Below are 9,875 nucleotides of genomic sequence, written 5' to 3'. Positions count from 1 at the left end.
GTACTGTTCTATATCTATATCTAAGTGAGCAGTTAGTCTCACTTAAATGTGTCTTCACTGAAATCCCAGAGGCCCAGGATCAAACGCCTGCGCATGGGAGACATTGCCATGGCGCCGTTTAGCACAATTATGGACCAGATGTAACGGCATCCGGGGGGGTCTCCCAAGCCATCGGAGGCCCCCAAATGGGCAGGGTGGCACTCTGGCACTCCTGCTGCCACCTGGACACCTTGGCATTGACAGCATGACACCTTGACACTGCCACCTGGGTACTCTGTCAGTGCCATGATGGCAATGCCTGGGTGGCAGATTGCCCGTTTCAGGATCGGGCCCAGTGGAACCCTGCCCTTATGAGGTGGGGTGAGGGGGGTTTGAGGATTCCCTAAAAGTATGTTGGGGCATAGTGGGGTCTGCTGTAGGGGGTTGAGAGATTAGGGTGGCATTAATAAATGGCACCCCGATCCTTCCTCTGTTGAGGGGCAGCACGGTAGCACAGTGGTTAGCACAGTTGCTTCACCACTCCAGGGTGCCAGGTTCGATTCCCGGCTTGGGTCACTGTCTGCGTGGAGCCTGCACATTCTCCCCGTATCTGTGTGGGTTTCCACCGGGTGCTCCAGTTTCCTCCCACAAGTCCAAAGATGTGCAGGTTAGGTGGATTAACCATGCTAAATTGCCCTTAGTGTCCAAAACCGTTTGGGGTTACTGGGTTACGGGGATAGGTTGAAAGTGTGGCCGTAAATGGGGTGCTCTTTCAAAGGGCCGGTGCAGACTCGATGGGCCAAATGGCCTCTTCCTGCACTGTAAATTCTATGATGAGCTGAGCTCGTCAGTGCAGGAAATGATGGTAAGTGCAGCCCGAGCGGGGTATTCCACGCCGAGGCCAGAAAAACAAAAGAGTCCCGTTTGATAGCGGGGTCATTCTCGGTGCTGCAGGCACTGAGAAACACTCCGCGAAACACGCCCAAAACAGGACTCTTTTCTTCCCATTAAATCGTGCCCGAGATTTCAAATCTCTCTGTGGGATTTTGTTGTGGGCACATTACTTGAAATCCTCCTTTCCAAGTTGAAGGAGTTAAGATTTGAAGTTTAATTTAGCAGATGTAATGGCTTTTGAAATTGAATAGTCAGTGCTTTCCTTTGCAGGTGTACTCAATAAGTCGTACAGATGATGGGAGAGGGTAAAGGCTTCTGTCCTTACTGGAAACTGCTGGTATCTACACTTTAGGTTTGCCTGGTTTCTACTCAGGAGACCAGAGATGATTTTCTGGGTGCCTTACTAACTCCTGATGATAGCAAACCCCAGCTTTCACATGCGGCCCAAGGCTGGTTCAGTTGAGAGCTGTGCATAGTAGTGCTTCTCACACGGACACACAAAATTGGTTCTTATTTCCTCTTATATCCAGTTCAAAAGTAGGGGTGCCATGGCAGCACAGTGGTTAGCACTGTTGCTTCACAGCACCAGGATTCTGCACGTTCTCCCTATGTCTGCGTAGGTTTCCTCCAGGTGCTCCAGTTTCCTCCCACAAGTCCCAAAAGATGCGCTGTTCGGGGATTTGGACATTCTGACCTCTCCCACCGTGTACCCGAACAAGCACCGGAATGTGGCGACCAGGGGCTTTTCACAGTAACTTCATAAGAGTGTTAATGTAAGCCTACTTGTGATAATAAAGGTTATTATTATTGTAAAAACATAAAATTGGTTGCTATGTCAAACTGTTGGATCATGCTTCCATATCAGCAGAGGTGATGGAGTCAGAGTCATTAGGGACATTTAAGCGACTCTTGGACAGGCACATGGATAGCAGCAAATTGAAGGGGTGTAGGTTAGGTTGACCTTAGATTCGGAAAAATAGTCGGTACAACATCGTGGGCCAAAGGGCCTGCACTGTGCTGTACTGTTCTATGCTCTATCTATGTTCTATATTAGTTATTTGGTTAGCCCAGGTCTGGGGGCATAATCCCATCCATTGCCTTTTAGCTGAGATAATTATAACCTTTACCATTAACTTGAATGACTCCTATTATTCCAGAATCCATGAGATAGGGAAAAGCTATCACATCTCCATGGAATCCATTATCGATTAGTTTCTGTTTGTTCTTTTGGAAATCTGCTTTGAATTTTAAATGTCGTCACAAGTCTGGCTATATCTACTTATGATCCACTTGAAGCCTTCCAGAAGCTTGACAAACAGTTTTTTAAATTGGGGTGGCAGTGGCACAGTGATATTGTCACTGGACTAGTAATTCAGAAACCCAGAGTCATGCTTTGCAGACCCGGGTTTGAAACCCACCATGGCAGATGGTGAATTTTGAATTTAATAAATGTTGACCCAGCCAGCGACGCCGACATCCCATGACCAACTTTTTAAAAATAGAAATAAATGTTACAATTGTTATTTACCTAACTGGTGAATGGGAAATATTACATTGGTGATGAAGGTAACATTTTTAAAAAGCGTTCCCAAGATCATCAGATATGCTCTTATTCTGATGGATAGATCCTTTTGATACTTCTGTGAAGGATTTGGCACAATACATTGAACATTTGGGCTATTGTTTCCATGCCAATGAAATTAAGAAGGAGGGGAAGAGAATTCTGAGCACGTGTGGGAACCAGGCCTATGATTTAATACACAGCCTCTCATCCCCAAGTACTTCCAACTCCAAGTCATCCATTGAGATGTTTGAATTGATAAAAAACACACTACCACTCAAAGCCATTGATAATATTACAATGATTTATACCTCTGGGGAATCTAATATTCACTTATTTTACCAAGTTAAGACAAAAGCACTGCAACTTTGGAACCACTCTCAACAATATGCTGCCGGACTGTTTTGTCTGTGGGGTCAATAATGAGGCCATCAAAAGTACGCTATTAACAGAGGCAGATATAAATTTTAAGATAGCTGGAGATAGCATTGGCAATGGGAAGCATTGAGAAGGGGGTACAGGAGATTCAGAACACGCAAAGTGGCACGGCCCACCAGTTAGGGCAGAAAGCTGCTATCAGTAGTGGCACACGGGAAGCAATTTCAGCCATGAATAGAGCGAGAGATTTAAAAGAGCGAATCAATCACCTAGGATTGAAATAGGGAGTTACGGCAGGGGTAGTCTGAAGCTCCCCTGAAGTCTGCCGATATAAAGAGGCTGAATGTTTTTTCTGCCACAGGAAAGGTCATATAAGGCACAAATGTAAAAGTAAGTTAAGTCTACCCAATAATAGAGTTAGTAATACATCATAATTATTACTTAAGTGGAAAGTAGATTCGAAATGCATCTGGACAGAGGGATCTGGGTGTCATTGTTTATGAATTGCAGCAAGTCGGTATGCAGGTACAGCCTGTAATAAAAAACGCAAATAGAATTTTAGCAAACAGACTGGAGTATAAAAGTAGAGAAGTGTTACAATTGAATAAGGTGTTGGTGACACCACATCTGGAGTATTGTATCCAGTTTTGGTCTCCTTATTTGAGGAAGATCTGGTGGCATTGGAGACGGTTGAGAGGAGGTTCACCAGATTGATTCCGGGGATGAAAGAATTAATGTATGAGGAGAGATTGAACAGTTTGGGCTTATACTCGCTGGAGTTTAGAAGAATGAGAGTGGATCTGATTGAAGCACATAAAATACTAAGAGGGATTAATAAAGTAAACATAGACCAAATGTTCCCCCTTGTGGGGCAAACTAGAACACAAGGTCATAGAGATAGGTTGAGAAGCTGTAGATTTAAAATTGAGGTAAGAAGGAACTACTTCTCGCAGAGGGTGGTGAATTTGTTGAACCTGCTGCCCCATAGTGTGGTGGAGTCAGAATCATTAAATGGTTTCAAGAAGTAGATATATATCTGATTTTAAAAATGGATTAAAAGGAAATGGAGAACAGGCAGGGAGGTGGATTTGAGACCAGAAAGAGTTCATCCATAATCTGATTGAATGCTGGAGCAGGCTCAATGAGCTGAATTGCTCCTAATTTCTATGTTCTTATGTCCTATGTAAGTGCCTAGTATAGAAGAATCCAGTACTGCGGATTTAAATGTTCACTCATTGTTCAATGTGAAAGCGGGCAAAGTAGCCCTCATCACTGTGATGCTTTTGATAAATGACAGGCCCTTAAAGGTGGAAGTTGACACGGGGGCCTCTGCCACAGTGATAGGAGAACGCACATTTTAATATTGACAAGAAGGAGTCCAGCCCCTTTGGACCCTTGGCCCCTTTGCATATGCTACTAAAGAAGCACCATCGTTGGGTTTGGAAGATGTCCCAGAGAAAAGATTTTAACAGTAAATCCATTGTTACATTCATCGCATTTATTGGTGCATTTTGACATGCCTAAGGAATTGGTTAACCTGTGATACCTCTCCAGATGGCATTGGGCATGTTGCCAGTTTTGGTGCAGATAACCAAGTATTGGACCAGCAGGGAACCGCTCTTGCCCAAAGTGAGGCAGAGGATACCACGAAGTTGAGCCAGTGAGCCAGTTTCTGAAGAGATGAAACCATACTATATATGAAAGGTTGAATTAAGTTGCAAAGTTGGCATCATACAATGGTGTGTCAGAATAGTCGCCCTTGTACCAAGCAGGGAGTTGCTCCTTGTCAAATTGCATTGTGCCCATCCGGATATATCTAAGATGAAGGCGTTACATATGATGGCCTGACATCGATGCTGACATTGAGAGTGGTGAAGCGCTGTGAACAGTGCCAAATGCAACAAAGGTTGCCTACTGCAGCCCACCACCCTTGGGATTGGCTCTGCCGGTCATTGGTACAAGTTCATGTTGGGGCCATTCCTGGGCACAATGTTTTTGCTCCTTGTTGATGCCCATTCAAAGTGATGGAAGTATTTGAAACAAGTTGCAATGTCACACACCAGAATTGAGAAATGTGCCAGTGTTTTTTGTTTTCAGACAATGCTCGGCACAACATCGAGGGCCGAAGGGCTTGTTCTGTGCTGTACTATTCTATGTTCTATGAAGCCATAGTGATGGATAATGAACAGTCTTCGCGAGTGCTGAACTTCAAAATTTCACCTCCTTAAATGGTATCAAGCACATCGGGACGGTGCTTTACCACCCAGCATCCAACAGACTGGCTGAAGGATGGGCTATAGAACCACTCTGCACTCTACAAAGCGAGTGCCATCAGCAGACTTGTTGATGGGCCAATGTCTTTGGACCAGACTAATTTGGTTTTTACAAATTTTACGGGAGGATCGAGGCCAGTCAGTGCAGTCAGAAGAAAAATCATAATGCAGGCAAATCAGCAAGGTCGTTTTCAATGGAGAAAGCCATGTGTGTTAGAAATTCTGGAAGTGGCTCGGGTTGGGTTCCAGGAGTTCTTGTATGAAAACAGGAGTCAGTACCTGAGGAGCTGTCAGATTCAGTGGTTTCTGCAGAAAGCACCCCCGTGGATGTACCCTTGACACAGGAGATACACTGCTCCATTAGAAACGGGATACTACCTGAAAGACTCAATTTATGATGGACTGATTGCATATGTTTAATGTTTTAATTATTGGGGACTAAGTAATTGTTATCAATGTATAAAATAACTTTAGAGAGAGAGGGATGCAGTATTTTTCCCCTTGAAGGGCAATGTGCCAAGAGGGTCATGGGACCCAGGTAACCAATCAATGACCAGGGTGAGGGGATCACCCCAGCAAATGCGGCTTTTCTGTACCAATTCGATCCTGGAAGTTGAATTACAGCCATCTGTATTGTAGTTATATTTAAATAAAAGTTGCAGTTGTTATTTACCTAACTGGTGAACTGGAAATATTACACTTTAAACAGAGACTAATGTATTTGTCTGAAATTTCTTTCTCTGCATATCTAGTAATATCGAAGAATTTCAGACCAACTTGTCCATATATTTATACCTGAGGGTGTAATTTCCACATTTTTGTCTGAAAAATATATGCAAAACTTTAAAATATCATCCAGCATAAAATGCAAAGGAAAACAGTCAGTTTGTCCACCAATGATTTAGTTATACCTCCTGTAGCCATCTAAGATGGACACTGGGCTACAAAATGGAGAACTGCTAAGGCTGCAGGGAAAAACAGTCTTAGTGAGGACAAGCAGCTTGCAGAAGACTAATTTGCATTCTGCACGTACAGAAACCAGTTTCTGGCCAGGTGCAGAGTTTCAGCCAAAGGTGCAAATGGAAACAGATCTGCATAGTAATGAGGTGATCCAGATCCAGACCCCGCACAATAGAAACATTTAAGTATCAATGGATACTTTTCCGTAGACGCCCAGACAGAATGGCGCCACAGCAACCAACACAAAGAGCCGTAGGGACCGCCCCACCCATCGAGGAACGACCCTCAGATTGGGGAGTTTGGAAGATATCGATTGGGAGAGACCCAATCGATACCTGGCAGGTGAAAGAACCGCCCCAAGGGGGCACGGACTTCTAGGACCTATAAGAGTAGACCCCGCACATGGTTCGGTGTGTTGCTTTGCTCCGGCTCAGGACTGCTTGCTTGCTCCGGCCCAGACCTGTTACATCGCATCCTGACTCCAGTTTCATCACCAGCCGTTGAGCCTCAGCCATCGAACTGTAAGTGCCAATACAACGATCGCTACGTGATCCAGACCTTGCTAGATCTTGACAACTTTACGATTCAGAAAGTTGCAGACCAAGAACGGGACGAAGGCCTTGTTCCCTGACCTTGCCTGTTCCTGTCTAGATAAGTATTTAGTTGTTTAGTATTAGAAGTAAGTTAGTCTCTTTAGCGTATGCATGTGTATTTATTATATTTGTTATAATAAACACCAATTGTTTGGACTTACTAACCGGTGTACGGATTTATTACTTTGAACCTGACCTTGATATACTTGTCAATGATTTTTTTTTAAATGTTTTTTTATTGAGTTTTCATATTTTATATATGACAAATTACAAATTATTAGAGAGAAAAAAAGAAAACACAAAAATTTAACATGAATATTTACAGGTAAGCCTCTTCAGAACAACAATTGTGGCCGCCCCCTTTAGCCAGCATACATATTTTACCTTCCCCAATATGGCCGAGGCACATGTTTATAGGCATTTATAGTTTGGTTTTGGACCTTGGCTTGCCATCAAACCCCCATAACGAACCCGTAACCCCCCCCCCCCCCCCCCCCGGCTACCTTCCCCCGATTCCCGTCCATTTTCCCCTGATTCTTGGCCACCCGACTATTCTTCCCCTTGTTCGTTGGCCACAAACAGGTCCCGGAACAATTGCATGAATGGCTCCCACGCTCTGTGGAAGCCGTCGTCTGACCCTCGGATGGCGAATTTGATTTTCTCCATTTGGAGAGATTCCGAGAGGTCGGACAGCCAGTCTGCAGCTCTGGGCGGTGCTGCTGACCGCCAGCCAAACAGGATTCTACGGCGGGCGATCAGGGAGGCAAAGGCAAGGGCGTCCGCCCTCCTCCCCAGGAATAGATCTGGCTGGTCTGAAACCCCGAAGACCGCCACTATCGGGCATGGCTCCACCCTCACCCCCACCACTTTGGACATAGCCTCGAAGAAGGCTGTCCAGTACTCCACAAGTCTGGGGCAAGACCAGAACATGTGGGCGTGGTTGGCCGGGCCTCTTTGGCACCGCTCACATCTGTCCTCCACCTCCGGGAAGAACCGACTCATATGGTTTCTCGTTAAGTGGGCTCTATGTACCACTTTTAGTTGCGTCAGGCTGTGCCTTGCGCACGTGGAGGTGGAGTTGACCCTATGCAGTGCTTCGCTCCAGAGTCCCCACCCTATCTCCATCCCCAGGTCGTCCTCCCATTTCCTTCTTGTTGCGTCCAGTACGGTGTCGTCCCTATCTACCAGTCGGTCATACATGTCACTACAGTTCCCTTTCTCTAGGATACTTGCGTCCAGTAGGTCTTCCAGTAGTGTCTGTCGTGGCGGTTGTGGGTACGTCCTTGTCTCCTTTCGTAGGAAGTTTTTGAGCTGCAGGTACCGTAGCTCGTTCCCCCAGCTAGCTGAAATTTCTCTATCAGTTCGTCCAGTGTTGCAATCCTGTCGTCCGTGTATAGGTCCCTGACTGTCAGTGTCCCCCCGTCCTGCCTCCACCTTTTGAAGGTGGCGTCAGTCAGTGCTGGTTTGAACCTATGGTTGTTGCAGATGGGAGCCTTGTCCGACATTTTGTACAGGCCAAATTGCTGCCGCAGTTGGTTCCAGGATTGGAGGGTGGCTGTCACCACTGGGCTGCTGGAGTTTTTTTTGGGTGGGGATGGGAGTGCTGCCGTGGCGAGGGCCCGGAGGGAGGTTCCCATGCAGGAGGCCTCCTCCGCACGCACCCACTCGGCTTCTGGCTCCTGGATCCATCACCTTACTCGCTCGGCTGTTGCCGCCCAGTGGTAGAATTGTAGATTCGGGAGGGCTAGCCCCCCCTGAATTTTGTTTTTTGTAGGACCTTCTTTGGGATCCTAGCATTTTTACCCCCCCATACGAACGCCATGATAAGTTTGTCCAGCGCTTTGAAAAAGGCCTTGGGGATGTAGATCGGAATGGATCTGACAGGAAGAGGAACCTGGGCAGTACGTTCATTTACCTTGATATACTTGTGACGGTGTCTCAATACGGCACCTGGCGACTCCGAGCATAATTACACATACAGAGCTATAGCAGTGTTAAGCACACGGCCTTTAAACGGAGGCGTGTTAATCACACTCCAGTAAAACGAGCAACACTCCCTAGGTGACTTTTGAACCAGAAAGATCAGGTAGGCCAGGTGTCCAATCTCTGGCTTGTGTTTAGTTTGCTGATCCATGTCGGAACAGGAATGATGAAAATTAAATGAAATGAAAATCGCTTATTGTCACGAGTAGGCTTCAATGAAGTTACTGTGAAAATCCTTTGGTCGCCACATTCCGCCACCTGTCCGGGGAGGCTGGTACGGGAATCGAACCGTGCTGCTGGCCTGCTTGGTCTGCTTTAAAAGCCAGCGATTTAGCCCAGTGAGCTAAACCAGCCCCATATAGTTCATATAGATCATATAGTTCTCAGCATCTCTGAGGCAGGGAGAAGACACCAGGGTTCCTGCTGCTATATATTCCAGCATTTGCAAAGTGAATGTGTGCCACAAATCTGCGAGGACCAGGTAGGATTCAGCTTTGATGCCTACCAGAGTTGAATAGTATACGGCACTTCAAGGAACAGCTGAAACCTGATATAAATTAGCATCGCAAGGAGAGGAGAAGATGCAGGAGTGAGAAAAACAATCAGATCAGAAGAAGCTTTAGTACAGATCTGTGTGCTGAGGAAACCGTTATCTATGCAGGAAGCATGCACCTTGCTGAGGGAAGAGCTGTGAGGTTGATACACGACGCATGAAACTGTTCAGTGACTAAGCTTCACCTGCTTTATTGGTTTCTAACAACCTCATAATAATGTTAAATAAAGTGTCTTGAAACCTGAAATATCAGCTGCGGTTCATGAAAATTCAGCAAGGTTTTAGAAAAAGAACAAATCTAATCCATTCCTGCCATTAAAACAAACTGTCATTATCAAATCCTCGTCTTATAATATCTGCTGTGAAACTATTGAAAGTTATGGCTTGCCTTAGGTATTTTATATTTCACATTTATGCTTGTCTAGAAAGCAGGCGAGAATCATTGAGCATAGGGAAAGATTGGTAATCAGAGCCTCACACTCTGTCATCCATGCTTGTGAAGAAGATTGATCAACTAGATAACTGGACAGAACTGTTTTGTTGTCTGGTGGTAATGAGGCAGAACCTGAATCCATGTAATACATCTAGTGGCAGGCTGCCAGACAGACCTTGCAATTCTTTTTCCTTCGGAAGGCTCGCTTTAAAAAAAATAGATCAATAGCAAAATATGTGAACCATGTTTTTAAATGCAAAGCCTGTAA

This window comes from Scyliorhinus canicula, chromosome 5 (assembly GCF_902713615.1).
Source record: "Scyliorhinus canicula chromosome 5, sScyCan1.1, whole genome shotgun sequence".
NCBI lineage: Eukaryota > Metazoa > Chordata > Chondrichthyes > Carcharhiniformes > Scyliorhinidae > Scyliorhinus > Scyliorhinus canicula.
The sequence above is the reverse complement of the archived record's forward strand: the minus strand, read 5'-3'. Positions refer to the sequence as shown.